The following is a 23,018-nucleotide window of genomic DNA, read 5'->3' as shown; positions in this document are numbered from 1 at the left end:
ATTATCAGGACTTATCAAAAAAAGTTTCACATAGTGAAGAAAACAATCAACAGACGTCAAAGGCAACCAACTGGTTGGGAGAAAATATTTGTGAATGATATAGCTAATAAAGGGTTAGTATCCAAAATATATAAAGCACTTCTACAACTCAACACCCAAAACCCAGATAATCCGATTAAAAAATGGGCAGAATAAATGAACAGACATTTCTCCAGAGAAGAAACCCAGATGGCAAACAGACACACGAAAAGATGCTCAACATCACTCATCATCAGGGATATGCAAATCAAAACTACAATGAGATATCACCTTACATCTGTCAGAATGGCCAAAATCATAAACACAAAAAAACAGTAGGTGTTGGTGAGGCTGTAGAGAAAAAATTATCTTCATGCACTATTGGTGAGAGTGCAAATTGGTGCAGCCACTGTGGAAAACAGTTTGGAGTTTCCTCAGAAAGTTAAAAATAGAATTACTTTATGATCCAGGAATTGCACTACTGGATATATGCCTGAAGAATACAAAAACACGAATTCAAACGGATAAATAGACCCCTATGTTTATGGTAGCATTATTTATGATAGCCAATATATGTAAGTACCCCAAGTGTACATTGTTTAATGAATGTATAAAGAAGTGGTATATATCTACAATGGAATATTATTCAGCCATAAAAGGAATAAAATCTTGCCATTTTCAATTCCATGAATGCAGCTAGAGAGTGTAACACTAAGGAAAATAAGCCAGAGAAAGACAAATATCATATGATTTCACTGATATGTGGAATTTAAGAGACAAGACAAAGAAGCAAAGAATAAAAAATGAGAGAGAGAAAGAGAGAGAGAAAGACCAAGAAACAGACTCTCAGTTATAAAGAACAAACTGATGGTTATGAGAAGGGAGGTAGATGTGTGAAATAGGTGATGGGGAATAAGGAGTGCATTTGTCATGATGAGCATTGAGTGATGTATGGAATTGTTGAATCACTATGCTGTAAACCTGAAATTAATAGAACACTGTACATTAACTATACTGGAATTAAAATAGCAGAATAAAAAAATTTAGAGCAGAAAAGATGTCATTAACAAAAATACAGCTTATCACTGTGGGCCAAGATGATAAAGTTTATCAGATACATTAATGGGAACATGCAAGGTGTAAAAATGTACTCCATAACATCAAAGATTTTATAATATCTTTTATACTATAGTAATATATAATTTCTATATTTATATTATATGATAAAGTAAGTTTGTATATTCATATTATATATAATTTTTATTGTTTTATGTTATATATTATTTATATTTTATATTGTATTTATTTTATAAAAACTTTTAACTTTAACGCATATTTCTTCTGTGAAAGGAAAAATAATGTCCGAGTGGGTGAAATATCTATTTTTCATTTTCTATCTCTTTTTACTCTTAGAATTTTTAGTCACGCCCTTACATTACTTTCTCAATTATAAAAAATTCACTAAATAATGAATGTTATGTTCCTCAATTATAATTAAAAGTAGTCTTCAGTTTAATTTTATCAATTGGTTTCCTAGAGACAAATTATTGCCCCGTGGACCTTGTGCATAGAATAAAAACCACATACACACCAAAAAATTAAAAGGAATTACCTATAAAGGTAAGATCATATATTATCTTTTTTATTCTCCATAATTTTCTGAATTATTTCTATTGTGCATGCATTACTTTAATAATAAAATAGTAATAAACTCCTCTTTCTCAAAAAAATTTTTTATAAACTCTGGGTATCATTTCTGGCTGTCATTATCCTCTTCACTCTAAAGCTCTTTTATCCTATTACTAGCTGTTCCCTTTCCTTTGACGCTTCTACTTTGGTCGAATGTTTTGGAGCAGAATCAGGCCGTGTCAGAAAAAGGAGTCCCTTCACCTGGATATGTGAGCTTAGGCCTCTAATGCATTATCTATCAAGGAGGATTACGATTTTTCTTTGTATTAGATTAAACTACAACTGTTTGATATTTGGATTATAGTTATGCTGAATTATGATTGTTTTCACAAAATCAGAACATAGAAATAGCATCTATATTCTTACTAGAGTTAGGAAGAAACTGCTCTTGCTTTTCCTGTGAACCATACTAGCCACTAAGTGGAGCTATAGGCTCAAGTATAAGAAATGTGAACCACTAGTTCAATTTTTTTATGAAAATATAATGATGTCCTTTGAGTTCCCCAAAAAATAATAACAAAAATAGAGGACTATTCCTTCCTTTGTTCAAAATGACTACTCAAAAGCCAGGATGTTGAATAGCTGGGTGAGCTCAATTAGAAGGCCTATGGCTGAGATATATAGGTGACATTCAGTTTCATTATTTCACTTCCATATTAGATTATTTTAAAACAATTGCAGTATTACAAAATGTTCAACAATTTTAGTATTATAGAATGCTGTTTTATTGCCTAAAGTAGTGATTTTCAACTGAGGTTAACTTTCCATCTCCCCCCACCAGGGGACATTTGGCAATGTCTGGATACAACTTTCATTGTCACAAAAAAGTGAGGTGGGTGCTACTACCATGCAGTGCGTAGAAAGCAGGGATGTTCAGGATGTTGTTTTCCCTGATGCATTCTTATTACCTCTTATGATTCTTGATACTACAAGATAAAAATGAAAGAGAAAGAAGAAAGAAAGAAAGAAAGAAAGAAAGAAAGAAAGAAAGAAAGAAAGAGGAAAAAGAAAAGGAAAGAGAAAAGAAAATGAAAGAAAATGAATGAAGGAAGAGAGGGCAAGAGAGAAAGAGGGAGGGAGGAATAAAAGAATGAAGGAAGGAAGAAAAAAAAGAAAAAAAGTAAGTGAATTGTCCAAGTCCATTTGAGTTAAAACTCAGCAGTTCTGACTTTAGGGCCCTTTCATAAAAGCCACATTATCTCTTTGAAAATTAACACACAGTACTATAACAACTTTGAAACTATTGTTTGAAAAGCCTCCATATGGTTATACGGGTACTTTTTATGTAAGTAATCATGCATATATATAAAGAAAGTAACAACATCATCTATTTATTGAACTTACTACATGTGTCAGATACTTTGCTCAAGCAATTTATATGTATTATTGTTATTCAAATTATAGTAAACTCAATATTTTGTGTTATTTCTGCTTTATCAATAGGAAATTGAACTTCAGGGAGGTGAAATAATTTGTCCGAGGGCATAAAGCTTGTAAGTGGAAGAATTAGGGTTTAAATCTGAGGCCTACTGGCTCAAGTTGATGGATTTGTTTTCTGTTTTGAATATACTTTATTTTTTTAGAGCAGTTTTAAGTTCAAGCAAAATTAGCAGAATCAAACCCAAGACAACCATCTCATCTTATAACCATCTCTCCCATAAAGGCCACTACTACTACATACACACACACATATGCACACATATACCTATAGATGCTCATTGTACTATCCATATATGGAACAGAAAGGTAGCTTAATTGAGAGCACCTGGGTGGCTTAGTGGTTGAGTGTCTGCCTTTGGCTCAGGCCATGATCCCGAGGTCCTGGGATCAAGTCCCCCATCAGACTCCCTGCAGGGACCTTTGCTTCTCCTTCTGTCTATGTTTCTGCCTCTTATGAATAAATAAATAAATAAAATATTAATAAAAAGAAAGGTAGCTTAATTGAGAAGGGTTGTAGTGGAGACTGCTCCTAATATCCATTCTTCTCAAGCCTGATTCAGGTCCTTAGACTCAATCAGCCAAGTAATAGTATTTTTAACTGGAAATATAGCTGCTCAGCATAAAGAATAAATTTCTGAGACTTCCTACTCATGAATGTGATTAAGTTCTGGCAAACAAGAAGGAAGTATAATGTGATGTGATAGTTTCCAACTACCATCTTTATAAAAGTGCTGAAGTTTGCACTTTGTGCTTTTTTCTTTTTTTCCTCTGCCCTGTTTCCTGGAATGCAATTGATGCTCCATACCTAAGGATGAAGGCTGCATTCAACAAGATGGAAAGTAAACTGGAGGGATCCCTGGGTGGCGCAGCGGTTTGGCGCCTGCCTTTGGCCCAGGGCGTGATCCTGGAGACCCGGGATCGAATCCCACGTCGGGCTCCCGGTGCATGGAGCCTGCTTCTCCCTCTGCCTATGTCTCTGCCTCTCTCTCTCTCTCTCTCTCTCTCTGTGTGTGACTATCATAAATACAAAAGTAAAATAAAAAATTAAAAAAAGGAAAGTAAACTGGAGGAGCTTCAATTCTCAAGATTTTTACTGATTAGAGCTGCCATGTAACCCCTGAAATGTGATATTCTAGACTTTTGTATGAAATAAATTTCTTTTTTTTTGTTTTTTTTTTTGAAATAAATTTCTAAATTATTTAAGGCACTGCAATACTGAATTTGTTAGTCACTGGCAGCAGATCCTAATCCTAATTATAAGAGTATTTTTGAAATGGACAACTAAAGGCCAAGAATGCAGCCAAACTTCAGACCTGACTGGTTATACCAGAACATTGCTTTTCCAGACAAGGCCACCCAGTCTTCAAGTCTACGGTGTCTTTTCCCCAACAATATTTTCCTAGATACAGCTGAAGAGATATTCAGAGATTCTTCTTCCTTTGATACCGCTGGGACACAGTCTTCCTAAAATAAATGTATCCTGACTCTATGAAACGAAATCTACTTTCACTTGTCATATAAACACCTTACTAGACACACGTGACAGATAGGTGAAAGAAACTGAGTCTGTGTTGACTAGATCTTAGCTAGCCAATTTTGATGAAGGCCCTTATTAGATGCAGTTCATCTTCTAGGGAAAAACTTGATTTTGTACACTAAAGATTTATATGCTCTGCACAGAGGCATGTATGACAAACGGTGTAGGGATATGATAGAAGAGCTTGCAGGATCCTGAAAGTGAATCCAATATGGCAGAATATATAGTCTATCAACATGAGTCAAATATATAACAGAGACTGAAGTTAGAGGACAGTGAGTTTTGGTACAATCTGGCATTCTGACAACATCAAGGTATACTCAGTTCAAGATGATTAAAGCCAACTTGACCCCATTCCCAAGAAGCATCTTTGTGTCTTAGGAGAAGAAATAGTTGTGAGCATAAAACTGAATGTATATAGCACAAGAGTTCCTTGCATATTTACTACTAGACCTTTCTAAACCAGTACAAAGATGTGATTAAAAACTCATTTCCTTGTGGTTCCAAGAAGTTTAAGCCCAAGAGATTATAACAAATGATTATACCTAAAGTGCACTGCGATCGTGTGCATAATGACTCAGACAAACTCTAAATTATGGTCTAGAGTACTGAATAGATAGGAAATCCATGAAATTGGACATTGGACAAGTTTACCTCAAATGGATACAGTAACAACTAGCACTCATAGATGGAAAGTGTCAGTCAGCAATAGCAATCACCTGAGTCTGCACAGTGGCAGCAAGATAATACTGGTAGAAATGAGTGAATTCAGGGTGTGACACATGTTCAGGTAAGAACAGCCTTGAAAATAGTCCAAGTGGAGCATGATTCAAAATTCCCCAACTTTTCCTGAGTAACTCATATTTGCGAGTCTCCCTTCCAGGTGCTGGTGATATAGCAGTAAACAAAACAGACAAAACTCTTTGTTCTCATTGGACTTTTTTTTTCTGGCACAATGAAACACCAAATAAGCAAAATAAATTGAGTACATTTTAAAATATTAAACACTATGGAAAAAATAAAGCATGCTAAGAAGGAGCTGTGCATGCTAAAAAGAGTTGGTTGGATTTTTAAATAAGATGGTCAGGGTAAATCTCATTGGTTAATATTTGAGCTATGTGTCTATTTCAACAGGAAAAAACAACATGTACAAAGGGCCTGAGGTGGGAACATGCCTAGTATGTTCAAGGAACAAAAAGGTAAGAATTTCCATAGTTGATTTTTTTAATTATTTATTTATTCATGAGAGACAGAGAGAGAGAGAGGTAGAGACACAGGCAGAGGGAGAAGCAGGCTCCAGGCTGGGAGACTGACATGGGACTCGATCCTGGGTCTCCAGGATCAGGCCTTGGGCTGAAGGCAGTGCTAAACCGCTGAGCCACCCAGGCTGCCCTCCATAGTTGATTGAGATAATGAATAGTATAAAAGGAAGTCATAAAATTAAGATCTTGTAGACCATTTGAAGGACTTCAAATTTCCTTCTGAGAGTATGTCATTAGAGGGTTTAATGCAGAAGAAATATATGACCTGACTTAGGTATTAAAAATATTATTTTGACTTTTTAAGAATAGGCTACAGGAGAGCAAGAGTAGAAACGGTTAAAAAGCTACTAAAATAAATTGAGAGATGATGGTGGCTTGTCCCAGGGTAGTAGCATTAGAGGGAGTGAGAAATAGTTGGTTGTAGATATTGTATGTAGGTAGAGCCAACAGGATTTCCTGACCAATCAGATTTTAAAAGTACAACATAGAGAGAAGTCAAAGATGATTCCATGACTGTTGTTCTATGCCAGTCAAAGGAACTTAAATGAATTGAGATGAGGAAAAATAAAGGTGCAGTAAGGTTTTTGTTGATCTGCTGTATTGTGTTTACCTATCGGCTTGCTTGTTTGTTTTGGGGTGGATTGTAAATTGGTTTCAAACGTGTTAAATTTGAAATTTCTTTAGATATCCATGAGAAGATTCAAGTAGGCAGTTGAAGAGGTTTATAGATGGTAATATAGCCAGAAGATGTGAAGTCACATAATGGGTGAGTGTAGAGTGAAAAGAGAAATGGCCTAAGAATTGAACCCTAGGGTTCACCAATCTTTAGAGCTTCAAATGAGTAGAAGAAACAAAAATAAGACTAAAAAAGAATGACCATGAGGTATATAGAGAACCAAGAATGTGTGATGTCCTGAAAGTTAAGTGAAAAAAATACCTCCAGGAGGGGATCCCTGGGTGGCGCAGCGGTTTGGCGCCTGCCTTTGGCCCAGGGCACGATCCTGGAGACCCGGGATCGAGTCCCACATCGGGCTCCCGGTGCATGGAGCCTGCTTCTCCCTCTGCCTGTGTCTCTGCCTCTCTCTCTCTCTCTCTCTCTCTGTGACTATCATAAATAAATAAAAAAAATTAAAAAAAAAAATACCTCCAGGAGAAGGAAGTAAGTAATTATGTCAAATACAAATAAATCAAGTAAGATAAGGACTGGGAATAAGCCACTGAATTTAATAATATAGAGGTCCACAGCAACATTGACAATAGTGTTTTCAGTTAAATTATGGTGACAAAAATCTGATTGGAGTTGATTCAAGAGAGAATGGGAAAAAAGGAATTGGAAACAATAAATATGGGCAACTCTCTTGAACACTTAGGATCTGAATATGAGTACAGCTATTGCAGGGTTTGCATATTGGGATATGGACAGAATCAAAATGGAAGGATGACCTTGCTCCTGAAACTGCCACATCCATAACCATGTAATTTGAGGAAGTTGCTTCTAGAAGTTGAGCTGAGCAAGAATATAGCTTCCTTGGAAATGTGAAAGAGAAAAATGTATACATTTTGAGGGAGAAGGAAAATGTATCATTTTGAGGCTTGTTGAAAATGTTGGGAGTCATGGGTTTATTTTTTTTTTAATTTTTTATTTATGATAGTCACAGAGAGAGAGAGAGAGAGAGAGAGAGAGAGAGAGAGGCAGAGACACAGGCAGAGGGAGAAGCAGGCTCCATGCACCGGGAGCCCGATGTGGGATTCGATCCCGGGTCTCCAGGATCGCGCCCTGGGCCAAAGGCAGGCGCTAAACCGCTGCGCCACCCAGAGATCCCGAGTCATGGGTTTAAAGATGCCCATATTTTCTTCTTAAATAGATAGCAAATAATGTTTGTGAAAGGCAGAGTGCTTGGCAGCTAAGGGCAAAAGTTTAGATCAAAGTGAAGACCATGTGTGAGAACACCCTTAGGAATTTACAAGGAGATACCATAAGAGGAGGGACTCTAGGAACAGCAGCCTATAGAGACACCCACTCTGAACTATGTTAGTATTTAAAGTGCTAATTCATTGACAACAGGACAAGAGGAATATGAGAGACATATGCAGTTCAGATCAGAACTCTTTTTTTAAAAAAAGATTTTATTTATTTATTTATTTATTTATTTATTTATTTATTTATTTATTTATTTATGAGTGACACCAAGAGAGAGGGTCAGAGACATAGGCAGAGAGAGAAGCACGGTCCCTCCAGGGAGTCCAATGTGGGACTTGATGCTGGACCTGGAGATCACGCCCTGAGCCAAAGACAAATGTTCAACTGCTGAGCCACCCAGGTGTCCCTCAGATTTGAATTCTTGAAGGAAAATACCCTTCAAGGTGGGATGGATATACCATCAATAAATAAGTGATACTTTTAAAATAAGTTTTACCTTGCCTTATTCAATGAATATTTTGAACTCATAACATGACCTGGCACTGTTATAGATACTTGGAAAACATCAGGGACAAAAGAGAAAAATATTCATGTTCTCATTAAGACTACATTCTAGTAGGGACAGAAAATAAACAATAAATATAATAAATATGTAAATTATATAGAATGGTAATTTTTGATAAAGTTCTATGGAAAAAAGAAGTCACAGAGAAGGATTAAGGTGGATTCCTCCAATAGTTAAAAAAAAGGAGGGGGGCGCCTTTGTGGCTCAGTGGTTGAACATCTGCCTTTGGTTCAGGACATGATCCTGGGGCCCAGAATCAAGTCCCTCATTGGGGTCGCCACAGGAAGCCTGCTTCTCCCTCTGCCTATGTCTCTGCCTCTCTCTGTGTGTCTATCATGAATAAATAAAATCTTTAAAAAATTCCTCCAGTGGTGACACTTTCTGGTATCTTACAATATCACAGTGAGAATACTAAGATTGGTACAGTCAAGATACAAAGCAGTTTCGTCAACACAAAGCCACACTGTTATAGTCACACTGTTCTCTATCCTTTCGCTCCCCTTACCTAGTTATCCTTGTGGTGATGGAACTGTTCTGTATCTTGACTATATTGTTAATATTCTGGTTGTGATGTTGTGCTGTAGTTTTGCAAGATATTAGCCACTATAGGAAACTAGGTAAAGAATACAAACTATTTCTCTGTATTATTACAACTGCATGTGAATCTATAATCTAAAATGATATTTAAAAAGTCTCTTCATATATCTTATTTTAAAAATTTTTTATTGAAATTCCAGTTAGTTAACCTATGGTATAAAGTTAGTTTCAGGTGTATAATATAGTGATTCAATATTTCCATACAATACGTGGTGCTCATCACAAGGGCCCTCCTTAATCCCCTTCACCTGTTTCACCCATTCCCCCATCTCCCTCCCCTCTAGTTACCATCAGTTGGTTCTGTATAGTTAAGAGTCTGTTTCTTGGTTTGCCTCTTTCTCTCTTCCCTTTTGTTCATATTGTACCCATTTCTCTGTAAACTTAAAGCTATTAGAAAAAGTTTATTTTTAAAAATTAATTTTATTGAGTTATCATTTACATATAGTAAATTGGATCCATTCAAGCTATATGAAAAGATAATAAGCAAAAGTCTCTTTATATTTAATGGAACAATACTGATACATTATTATCAGAAAAGTTCATAATTTATTCATAGTTCCTTAGCTATTTCTTAAATACTTGCTTCTGCTCCTGAATCCCATCCAGGATATCATATTGCATTTATTTGCCATGTCTCTTTGGGCTCCTCTTAGCTATGCCAGTTTCTCAGATGTCCTTGTTTTTGATGACTTGGTTTTCATGAATATTGATCAGGTATTTTCTAGATTGTCTCTCAATTGAAAATTTTCTTATAATATTCTTATTATTAGACTGGGGTTATAAGTTTTTTTTTTTTTAAGATAGTAGATGGGTGCCTAGGTGGCTCAGTGGTTGAGCATCTGTTTTCGGCTGAGGTCATGATCCTGGGGTCCAGGATCAGGTCCCTCATTGGGGTCCCCACAGGAAGCCTTCTTCCTCTTCCTATGTCCCTGCCTCTCTCTTAGTGTGTCTCTCATGGAGAAATAAAGTCTTTAAAAAAAAAAAAGAAAGAATGATAACAGTGGTAAAGTGTCATTTTTATCACAGCATATCAAAGGATCATACAATCAACCTGACTTACCACTGTTGATTTTGCCCTTGATTACCTGGATAAAGTAGCATTCATCAGGTTTCTCCGTTGTAAATTTACTACTTTTTTTCTTTCCATCCAGTACTCTCTGAAAGGAAGTCACTCTGTAAAGCTCACAGTTAAGAACAAGGATTAAGCTCCACTTTCTTGAGGACAGAATATCAACATAGAATATTTGGAATTCTACTTTATAGGCAGTCTATTCTCCCCTTATGTATTTATTTATTAAATCATTACATATATCAGATTGGAATTATGGATGTTAATTTTATATTTTGAGTTACAATCCAGTTACAACTTGCTTATGGTTTTTTTTTTTTTTTTTTTTGCTCAAATTGTCTCAACATTGGTCAATGAAAGATCTTTCAATAGGCTTCTTTCATCTTTTAGCAGGATGGTCTTTAACCTCCATGTGTTTGACTTTCTTCCAAATTTCTTCTTGTGATTTAGTTCTAGTTTCAAAGCATTATGGTCTGAAAATATGCAGGGGACAATCCCAATCTTTCAGTATTGATTAAGACCTGATTTGTGACACAGTATGTGGTCTATTCTGAAGAAAGTTCCATGTGCACTTGAGACGAATGTGTATTCAGTTGCGTTTAGATGTAAAGTTCTGTAAATACCTGTGAAATCCATCTGGTCCAGTGTACCATTTAAAGCTCTTGTTTCTTTGGAGATGTTGTGCTTAGAATATCTGTCATTTACAGAAAGCGCTGTGTTGAATTCTCCCAGTATATGTGTATTATTATCTAAGTATGTCTTAACTTTGGTTATTAATTGATTGATGTATTTGGCAGCTCCCACATTAGGGGCATAAATATTCATGATTGTTAGGTCTTCTTGTTAGATAGATCCTTTAAATATTATATAGTGTCCCTCTTCATCTCTTACTACAGTCTTTGGGATAAAATTTATCTGATATGAGGATTGCTACCTCTGCTTTCTTTTGAGGATCATTTGAATGGTAAATGGTTCTCCAACCTTTGATTTTCAGGCTGGAGGTGTCCTTAGGTCTAAATTGAGTCTCTTTTAGACAGCAAATAGATGGGTCTTGATTTTTTTATCCAGTCTGAAACCCTGTGTCTTTTGATGGGATCATTAAGCTCATTCATGTTCAGAGTTACTATTGAAAGATATGAATTTAGTGTCATCATAATACCTCTTCAGTCGCTGTTTTTGTGGATTATTTCTTTGGACTTCCTCTTTAATTCACAGAATCCCCCTTAATATTTCTTGCAGAGCTGGTTTGGTGGTCACATATTCTTTCAGTTTCTGCCTATCATGGAAGCTCTTTATCTCCTTCTATTCTGAATGAGAGCCTTGCTGGACAGAGTATTCTTGCCTGCATGTTCTTCTCATTTAGGACCCTGGATATATCCTGCCATTCATTTCTGGCCTGCCAGGTCTCTGTGGAGAGGTCTACTGTTAATCTAATACTTCTCCCTATATAAATTAGGGATCTCTTGTCTCTTGCTGCTTTAAGGATCTTCTTTATCTTTGGAATTTACAAGTTTCACTATTAAATGTCAGGGTGTTTAACGGTTTTTATTGATTTTAGTGGGGGATCTCTCTCTCTCCTGGAACTGAATGCCTGTTTCCCTCCCCAAATTAGGGAAGTTCTCAGCTATGATTTGTTCAAATATGCTTTCTGGTCCTCTGTCACTCTTGGCGCCTTCTGGAACCCCAATTAAACATAGTTTTTTTTTTTTTCCTTCTGAGGCTGTCATTTATTTCCTTTAACCTTCCCTCATGATCTTTTAATTGTTTTTCTCTTTTTTCCTCAGCTTCCTTCCTTGTCATCAACTTGTCTTCTATGTCACTCAATCATTCTTCTACCTCATTAACCCTCATCATTAGGACCTCCAGTTTGGAATGCATCTTATTTAATTGATTTTTAATTTTGGCCTGATTGTATCTAAATTCTGCAGTCATGAAATCTCTTGATTTCCTTATGCTTTTTCCAGAGCCACCAGTAGCTTTATAATTGTGCTTCTGAATTGGCTTTCTGACATCAAATTGTAATCCAAATTCTGTAACTCTGTGGAAGAGAGTACTATTTCTGATTCTTTCTTTTGTGGTGAGTTATTCTTTCTAGTCATTTTGTTCAGTGCAGAATGGCTAAAAACAAGTTGTACTGGAAAAGTGAAGGAAAAAAAGAGAAAAAAGGGGGAAAAACAAAAAACAAACAAAACCCAAAGAACACAAAACAAAAACAAAAACAAGGAGGAGTATCCTCTGGTTCTATATACTGTAAATCCCTCGACTTCTCTGGAGCTTTTCCAGCACTACTTGTTTGAGAACTTGCTCTTTCCCATCCTTCCAGCTGGTCTTCTGGGGGAGGGTCCTACTGTGCTGATTCTCAGGTGTGTGCACCTGGGGGCGCTGCCCCTCCCCCTGCCAGGTGCATGGCTCAGTGGGAGCTGTTTATCCTGTGAGGCCCCTGCTCCCTGGTGGCCCCGCTCCATCCTAGGCACAGGATGACACCAGGAGGAACAACAACACTGGCAGCAGCCAGCTCTCCAGCCCTAGAGTCAGCTCCCGCAGTAACTACCACAGTCTCCCAGTCCACACTGCCCTGGATGCTCCGGGGGCGGGAAGCACTGATCTGCACAGCTTGGGGGCACCCGGTGGCAGGAGTGTCCTCGCAGTCCTGTGCCCTCCCAGCCTCTGCCTGTCCCAAGAGGAGGGCAGGGTCCTGGGCTGTGTCCCCCAGCGCCCTGGGATCAGGGGTCTGCGCCACTGGAATCTCGCTCCTGGGGCCTGGCAGCGCCCTCCACCCAGAGCCGCCGCCTGGACTGCTCCCAAGGCCCGACTGGGCACGCACTTCAGCCCTTTACCACTCAGCCTGCAGTGTGTGGCGGGCTCTTCCCCGGGTTGCACTTCCTCCACTAATGACTGCGGGAACCTGGGGGCTCCCCTGCCCCTCCTGGAATCCTGCCCGAGTTCCCTGCAATCACCTTTCCATCCAGGAAGATTGGCAAAGTTCTTGCTTCTCCAGGGCTGGGCTTTTGTGTTCTGGAGGCTCTCGCTGCCTGGCCTTAGCCTGGCTCCTCACGGGGGACCCTCCCCCACTGGATTCTTTTTCATTTTTTTTTCCTTCTTCCTACCTTGTTAGAAGTGTAAACTCTTTTCTCTGTAGCATTCCAGCTGTTCTCTCTTTAAATCTCAGGCTTAATTTGTAGGTTTTCAGGATGATTTGAAAGTTATCTAGGTAAGTTGGTGGGGACAGGTGACTTGGGGACCCTACTCCTCTGCCATCTTGCCCCGCCCCCTCCCAATAGGCTCCTATATATCTTTGACATACCTTGATATCCTTGTTTTGAGCACTTCTTTACTTTCTGTCATTTTAGGAGGCTCAAGACACATTTTGTATATTTCCCATCCCATTCCTACAATTATCCATTGATCCAAGAAGTTTTGGATTTTTTTTTTTTTTTGAGAATAGTAATAGAAACCACATTCTGGGCATGAGGTATGCTCATTACTACTGCAGTGTCATTGGTCTAGGCCCTCTCAACTCACAGAGCAAGAAGATATGTATGAGTATACTAGTATATGTGCACATATTTACAAAGATTATTTTATGCAACCATCTGTATCAATATTGAACTAAATATGAGTTTATACTGATGACTCCAACTCTAGTCCTTTACCACTTGGATCCCTAGCTTCCTCTCCTTATCTCTAACTTCTAAGTCCAATAGTGAGAAACATATTTCTTACCATCCTCTAATAATTTACTTATTTGTTCTATTCCAGTACCACATGCATAGTAGTTTCAGGGTTGTTAAATCATAACCACATGGGTAAAATAGAGGGAGGGGCAAGATGACGGAAGAGTAGGGTCCCCAAATCACCTGTCTCCACCAAATTACCTAGAAAACCTTCAAATTATCCTGAAAATCTATGAATTCGGCCTGAGATTTAAAGAGAGACCAGCTGGAATGCAACAGTGAGAAGAGTTCGCGCTTCTATCAAGGTAGGAAGACGGGAAAAAAGAAATAAAGAAACAAAGGCCTCCAAGGGGGAGGGGCCCCGCGAGGAGCCGGGCTAAGGCCGGGGCGAGAGTCCCCAGGACAGGAGAGCCCCGTCCCGGAGAAGCAGGAGCTGCACCGACCTTCCCGGGCGGAAAGGGGCTCGCTGGGAGTTGGAGCAGGACCCAGAAGGGAGGAGATGCCCTCGGGCTCCCCGGGACAGTAACAGAGCAACTGCGCGCCCAGGAGAGTGCGCCGAGCTCCCTAAGGGCTGCAGCGCGCACGGCGGGACCCGGAGCAGCTCGGAGGGGCTCGGGCGGCGGCTCCGCAGAGTGGGCTGCGCGGCCCCGGGAGCAGCTCGGAGGGGCTCGGGCAGAGGAAGAGGCTCCGTGCGGAGGGGGCTGCGCGGTTCCAGGAGCAGCTCGGGGGGCTCGGGCGGCGGCTCCGCGGAGGGGGTTGCGCGGCCCGGGAGCGCGAATCCACCAGCGCAGGCTCCGGAGCACAGGGCGCCCGGACACAGCCCAGGATCCGGCCTCCCCCGGGACAGGCAGAGGCCGGGAGGGCCCAGGACAGCAAGGACACTCCTGCCCCGAGCTGAGCAGATCAGCGGCCCCGCCCCGGAGCCTCCAGGCCCTGCAGACAGAGAGCTCCGGAGTTCCTGCGGGGGCTGAATCCAGGTTTCCAGAGCAGGCCCCGCCACTGGGGCTGTTGCTCCTGGGGCCTCACGGGGTAAACAATCCCCACTGAGCCCTGCACCAGGCAGGGGGCAGAGCAGCTCCCCCAACTGCTAACACCTGAAAATCAGCACAGCAGGCCCCTCCCCCAGAACACCAGCTAGACGGACAAGTTCCAGGGGAAGCCAAGGGACTTAAAGTACACAGAATCAGAAGATACTCCCCCGTGGTTCTTTTTTTTTTCTTTTTTTCTTTTTTTTTGTTTTGCTTTTTGATTTGTTTCCTTCCCCCACCCCCTTTTTTCTCCTTTCTTTCTTTTTCTCTCTTTTTCTTCTTTTTTTTCTTCCTTTTTTTTCTCTTTCTCTTTTCTTTACTTCTTTCTCTCCTCTTTTTCTCCTTTTCCCAGTACAACTTGCTTTTGGCCACTCTGCACTGAGCAAAATGACTAGAAGGAAAACCTCACCTCAAAAGAAAGAATCAGAAACAGTCCTCTCTCCCACAGAGTTACAAAATCTGGATTACAATTCAATGTCAGAAAGCCAGTTCAGAAGCACTATTATACAGCTACTGGTGGCTCTAGAAAAAAGCATAAAGGACTCAAGAGACTTCATGACTGCAGAATTTAGAGCTAATCAGGCAGAAATTAAAAATCAATTGAATGAGATGCAATCCAAACTAGAAGTCCTAACGACGAGGGTTAACGAGGTGGAAGAACAAGTGAATGACATAGAAGACAAGTTGATAGCAAAGAGGGAAACTGAGGAAAAAAGAGACAAACAATTAAAAGACCATGAAGATAGAATAAGGGAAATAAACGACAGCCTGAGGAAGAAAAACCTACGTTTAATTGGTGTTCCCGAGGGTGCTGAAAGGGACAGAGGGCCAGAATATGTATTTGAACAAATTCTAGCTGAAAACTTTCCTAATCTGGGAAGAGAAACAGGCATTCAGATCCAGGAAATAGAGAGATCCCCGCCTAAAATCACATGGGTAAAATATTTTCTCATCTAGACTACAATGCTAATATGAAGTCTACTTTGCCTTACATCATACAGACTCCAGTCTTTTCCAAAGTTGTTCCATTTTTAAAGTTTATCTTATCAATGTTTTTCCACATATAGATCCCTCACATTTTTTCAGACTTACAGCTAAGTATTTATTTTATTTACAGCTAAGTATTTATTTTATTTTACTTTTGTACTATTGTAAATGATATTTTTAAAATGTCTAATTCCAATTGCTCATTGCATGTATTTAGGAAAGAAATTGACTTTTTTTTGGATATTAACCTTTTGTAACCTTGCTATACTAATATTACTAATATTACTTCCATTATTTTTTGTCTATTACATGGGATTTTCTTCATAGGCAATATATTTTTAAGAGTGTTTATTTTTCCTTCCCAGTCTATGTACTTCTCACTGCTTTTTCTTATCTTATTGTACCTCCTAGGACTTCTAGTATGATGTTGAGTAGGAGTGGTGGGGAAGAACTTCATTTTCTTGCTCCTAATACTAGGGTAAAAGGGTCCTGTTTCTCAGTGTTAAGTATGATGTTATCTATAGATTTTTAGTAGATGCTACTTATGAAGTTAAGGAATTTCCTCTTTATTCTTATTTTGCCGAGAATTTTTTCTTGAATAGATATTAGATTTTGTCAAAAGCTTTTTCTGCATCAATTGTCTTGATTTTTCTTCTTAAGCCTATTGGTGTGGAGTATACTGATAGTTGTGATTTCTCTTCTTAAGCCTATTGGTGTGGAGTATACTGATACTGATAGATTACTGTTGAATCAGACTTGCATACCTGTAATAAATACCACTCAGTAATGGTATATAGGTCTTTCTCCATATTGTTGGAATGGATTTGTTGATTTTTTAAGGATGTTTGCATCATATTTGTGATAGATCTTGATCTGTAGCTTCCTCTCTCATAATGTCTTTATTTCATCTTGAAATTAGGGCTAAACTGAGTTCATGGAATAAATTAGAAAATATTCCTTCTGCCTCTATTTTCTGCAAGAGATTATGAAGAATTTGTATGATTTCTCCTTCAAGGTTTAGGAGGATCCACCAGAGAAACCATTTAGGTTTGGTGATTACTTTTTTGGAAGGCTATTAACTACTTCAATCTCGGGGGCGGGGCAAGATGGAGGAGGAGTAGGGTCCCCAAGTCACTGTCACCAACAACTAACCTAGATAACTTTCAAATCATCCTGAAAACTTATGAATTCGACCTGAGATTTAAAGAGAGAACAGCTGGAATGTTACAGAGAGAAGAGTTCTTGCTTCTAAAAAGTACAACTCATTTTTATATAAAATTGTAGATTTCCAGTTTTCTTTCTCTATTCTCACCTTAACTACAATATTTTACCACCTCTTCATTTGTAAGATTCTTCCTTTTTGACTTTCATATTTCTACATTTACAGGTTCTAGATAGATATATTTTCCACTTCTATATTCCCTTCAACATACTCAACTTAATTTTGGGAGATATACAAATATGTCTTCTTTGTACTGTTTTGTTTGTTTGTTTGTTTGTTTTCTCAGCCTCATTTTGTTCTACAATGGTGGAAGTTAATACCTTCTAAAACATGATCAGTATGTACCCAGAACCAAGTGGTATACCATGCTGATTCATTCTGTGAGATTCCTCATTCCCATTTTGCCCCACTCTATAATCTCATTTATGTTTCGGTGGTCAATGTTGGGGCCCTCTACAAGGATTTCTTGTTTGTATAAATTTGGGACTGTCTATCATCTAATATACAGAACTTAATATACTCAGAAACAAGAGGATCACCCTCTAGAAGCCCTCAGTTAGACTACATTCCCCCTCCACTACAACTTCTCATGACCACCATCTCCCAGTACCCCACCCCCACTTTTTTTCCTCCTTCTTTTTTTTCCCTTTCTTTTTTTTCCTTCTTCCTTAGGATTCCTGGCCTTTTATGTTTTACTATTTTGCTTTAAAATTTATTTTTCACTTTAGTGGTCCTTTTCTTTTCCTTCATTCTGGAAAGAACTCATATACAAAAGCTAAACTTACACCAACAGGAGCTAGAGGAAAAACAGCAAATAGATCCTACATTCAGCAGAAGAAGAGAGTTAATAAAGATTCGAGCAGAACTCAATGAAATCGAGACCAGAAGAACTGTGAAACAGATCAACAAAACCAGGAGTTGGTTCTTTGAAAGAATTAATACGATAAATAAACCATTAGCCAGCCTTATTAAAAAGAAGAGAGGGAAGACTCAAATTAATAAAATCATGAATGAGAAAGAAGAGATCACTACCAACACCAAGGAAATACAAACAATTTTAAAAACATATTATGAACAGCTATACGCCAATAAATTAGGCAGTATAGAAGAAATGGACGCATTTCTAGAAAACCACAAACTACCAAAATTGGAACAGAAAGAAATAGAAAACCTGAACAGGCCAATAACCAGGGAGGAAATTGAAGCAGTCATCAAAACCCTCCAAGGCACGAAAGTCCAGGGCCAGATGGCTTCCCTAGGGAATTCTATCAAATGTTTAAAGAAGAAACCATACCTATTCTACTAAAGCTGTTTGGAAAGATAGAAAGAGATGGAGTACTTCCAAATTCGTTCTATGAGGCCAGCATCACCTTAATTCCAAAACCAGACAAAGACCCCACCAAAAAGGAGAATTACAGACCAATATCCCTGATGAACATGGATGCAAAAATTCTCAACAAGATACTGGCCAATAGGATCCAACAGTACATTAAAAAAATTATTCACCATGACCAAGTAGGATTTATCCCTGGGACACAAGGCTGGTTCAACACCCATAAAACAATCAATGTGATTCATCATATCAGCAAGAGAAAAACCAAGAACCATATGATCCTCTCATTGGATGCAGAGAAAGCATTTGACAAAATACAGCATCCATTCCTGATCAAAACTCTTCAGAGTGTAGGGATAGAGGGAACATTCCTCGACCTCTTAAAAGCCATCTATGAAAAGCCCACAGCAAATATCATTATCAATGGGGAAGCACTGGGAGCCTTTCCCCTAAGATCAGGAACAAGACAGGGATGTCCACTCTCACCACTGCTATTCAACATAGTCCTGGAAGTCCTAGCCTCAGCAATCAGACAACAAAAAGACATTCATTATTTTTATGGCTGAATAATATTCCATTCATCTACTGATGGATGCTTAGGCTGCTTCCATAATTTGGTTATTATAAATAATGCTGCAATAAACATAGAGTTACATGCATCCTTTTGAATCAGTGTTTTTATATTCTTTGGGTAAATGAACAGTAGTGTGATTACTGAATTGTAAGGTAGTTATTCATTTAATGTTTTGAGGAACCTTTACTGTGGCTGCACCAGTTCGCATTCTTATCAATAGTGCAAAGGGGATCCTTTTTCTCCACATCTTTGCCAAAACTTGTTGTTTACTGTGTTTTTTATTTTAGCCATTCTGAAAGGTGTGAGGTGATATCACATTATAGTTTTGATTTGCATTTCCTCGATGATGAGTGATGCTGAGCATAAATTCATATGTCTGTTGATCATCTAAATGTCTTCTTTGCAGAAGTGTCTATTAATTTTTTTCTGTCCTTTTTTAAAGTAGATTATTTGTTTTTTGAGTATTGAACTGTATAAGTTCTTTATATATTTTGGATGCTAACTCCTTACTGGATATGTCATTTGTAAATATCTTCTTCCATTCAGTAGATTGCCTTTTAGTTTAGTTGACTGTTTCTTTCATTGTGCAGAAGTTTCTTATTTTGATGTAGTCCCAATAGTTTATTTTGCATTTGTTTCTCTTGCCTCAGAAGATATATCTAGAAAAATATTGCTATGGCTTATGTCAGAGACATACTGCCTGTGCTCTCTTCTAGGATGTTTATGGTTTCAGGTCTCATATTTGTGTCTTTAATTCCTTTTGAGTTTATTTTTGTATTTGATTTAAGAAAGTGATCCAGTTTCATTCTTTTGTGTGTAGTTGACCAGTTTTCCCAGCACAATTTATTGAAGAGACTGGAAAAGATGGAGTTTCTATTAACTAAGATGGGGAAGTCTCTGAGGGAACCTGGAATCAGGTAGAAGATTAAGAGGGTTAAGTTGAGTTGAGATATATATAAAAGACATTCAAGAAGAGATATCAAAGAGGTGGTTGAATATACAAACCTGGAGTTTGGGTGAGACATGTGGTTAAGATATACATTTAATTGCCTTTGGCATATGGATAATATTTAAAGCAACAAGACTGAATATAACCAATGGAATGACTATAGATAGAGAAGAAGAATAAAGACTGAGCCTTGGGGATTGTCAATGCTAAGAGGTTAGGGAAAACAGGAGAAACTAGAAAGAGCAGTGCTAACAATATGCTGAAGGACAATCATGAGAATCCCATTTCCTGGAAATCAAGGGAAATATGTTTAACAAAGATGTGTAATCAATTGTCTCAAATGCTGTTGCTAGGGCAATTAATATGAAGATTAAGCATTTAACAAGATTTAGCAACATAGAAGTAATTAGTGACCTTTATGAGAGCAGTTTTGGTAAACTGTAAAAGAAAAGGGTTGGTGTGGGAAAATGGAAATTCTGTTTCTTATTAGGGTAATAGAAAAATGGAAAATATCTTTCTTCTCATGAAACTAGCAAATGAACTGATAGGAAGACTAGATCTACTGAATTACAGAGAGCAATGAGCCTTTCTTGGAGGAACAAAGAGGTATGACAATTTCACATATGAGGGCAGGTATCTGATATAGGGACAGGATAATGAAGGAACAGTCCCCATAGATGGAGAGAAAAATTTTGCCAAAACAAGGAGAAATGACTCATTTCTCAGACAACAGTGTGACCTGGCAGTGCATGTTGCAAACTGGATGAGTCTCAGAAACAAAAAGAAACTGTGTGGTCCAATAATTCATTTTATAAACACATCCCAAGTATTTGCCCAAATGATGTAACTGGAAAAGCTACTAGAAGAAAGAGAACACGGAAGCAATAATATTTCTACAATGCCTGATTTTTGGGTTGTGCAAACTTTATCCAAATGTAAGCCCAAAATATAGGAAACTGTAGCCTAAACTCACAAATCAAATATTTCCAAAATCAAAATGGTAGAAGGGGTGCAAAGATTTGGAAGTTGAACCCAATCTAAAGTAGTAGCTTTGCCTATCATCAACTCTATTTTAAGAGGAATGTAAATGATCATCTTCTCAACAGAACCTGTAGACTAGCAGTAAGCAAACTACAGCCCATGGGAAAATCCAGCTTTCTGTTTCCATAAATGAAAATTTTATTGAATTATAGCTGCATCCATTCATTTATGTATTGTCTATGGCCATATTTTCACTACAGTGGCAGAGCTGAGAAGTTGTAATAACAGAGAATATATAGCCTACAAATCCTAAAATTTTTACCATCTTGCGCTTCATGAGCCATATGATTTCATTATCTATGACTTCCACTTCTACCTTAAGAAGCTAGAACAGTAAGAGAAAGCTAAAGTGAAATTAAGAAGAAGAAAGAAAGAAAATTCAGAGTAGAAAAAATGAAATAAAAAACCAAGAAACAGCAGAAAGGAGTAAATGAAAACAAAAGCTTGCTCTTTGGGTTACCTTTAATCAGATTGATCAGGAATGAAAGAGAGAAGACAAAAATTACCTATAACAGGAATGAGAGAGGCAGCTATATTGGAGATTCGGAAACCTATTAAAAATTTCACTCAGGAAAAAATAGATTACCTTAAAAGCCTTATGTAAAGGTTAAAATACATTATTATATTATTATATTGAATGCCTTTACAAGTAATGAAACTTAGAAATCATTCATGCATAGCTTATTTTCAATACAGATATTTCCGTACAGTTGTGTATGGAAATACTATTAAAAACTCTAAATGTCTATCCTACTAGGAAAACAATGGTGTCTATGATTTCCGTAGACAAAAGTTTTTGCTGAATATTATCAAGGGACTAAATAATTAAATTCAGCACTTCATTTTTTTATAAATATATTTTTTGTTGATGTTCAATTTGCCAACATATAGAATAACACCCAGTGCTCATCCCATCAAGTGCCCCCTTCAGTGCCCATCATCCAGTCACCCCCACCCCCCGCCCACCTCCCCTTCCACCACCCCTAGTTCGTTTCCCAGAGTTAGGAGTCTCTCATTTTCTGTCTCCCTTTCTGATATTTACCACTCATTTTTTCTCCTTTCCCCTTTATTCCCTTTCACTATTTTTTATATTTCCCAAATGAATGAGACCATATAATGTTTGTCCTTCTCCGATTGACTTATTTCACTCAGCATAATACCCTCCAGTTCCATACATGTCGAAGCAAATGGTGGGTATTTCTCATTTCTAATGGCTGAGTAATATTCCATTGTATACATAAACCACATATTCTTTATCCATTCATCTTTCAGTGGACACCGAGGCTCCTTCCACAGTTTGGCTATTATGGACATTGCTGCTATAAACATCTGGGTGCAGGTGTCCCAGCATTTCACTGCATCTGTATCTTTGGGTAAATCCCCAGCAGTGCAATTGCTGGGTCGGAGGGCAGAATAATTTTTAACTCTTGGAGGAACCTTCACACAGTTTTCCAGAGTGGCTGCACCAGTTCACATTCCCACCAACAGGGCAGGAGGGTTCCCCTTTCTCCACATCCTCTCCAACATTGTTGTTTCCTGCCTTGTTAATTTCCCCCATTTTCACTGGTGTGAGGTGGTATCTCATTGTGGTTTTGATTTATATTTCTCTGATGGCAAGTGAGGCGGAGCATTTTCTCATATGCTTGCTGGCCATGTGTATGTCTTCTTTAGTGAAATTTCTGTTCATGTCTTTTGCCCATTTCATGATTGCACTGTTTGTTTCTTTGTTGTTGAGTTCAATAAGTTCTTTATAGATCTCGGAAACTAGCCCTTTATCTGATATGTCATTTGCAAATATCTTCTCCCATTCTGTAGGTTGTCTTTTAGTTTTGTTGACTGTATCTTTTGCTGTGCAAAAGCTTCTTATCTTGATGAAGTCCCAATAGTTCATTTTTGCTTTTGTTTCTCTTGCCTTCATGGATGTATCTTGCAAGAAGTTACTGTGGCCAAGTTCAAAAAGGGTGTTGCCTGTGTCCTCCTCTAGGATTTTGATGGAATCTTGTCTCACATTTAGATCTTTCATTGATTTTGAGTTTATCTTTGTGTATGGTGCAAGAGAGTGGTCTAGTTTCATTCTTCTGCATGTGGATGTCCAATTTTCCCAGCACCATT

This window comes from Canis aureus, chromosome X, assembly GCF_053574225.1.
Source record: "Canis aureus isolate CA01 chromosome X, VMU_Caureus_v.1.0, whole genome shotgun sequence".
Taxonomy (NCBI): domain Eukaryota; kingdom Metazoa; phylum Chordata; class Mammalia; order Carnivora; family Canidae; genus Canis; species Canis aureus.
The sequence above is the reverse complement of the archived record's forward strand: the minus strand, read 5'-3'. Positions refer to the sequence as shown.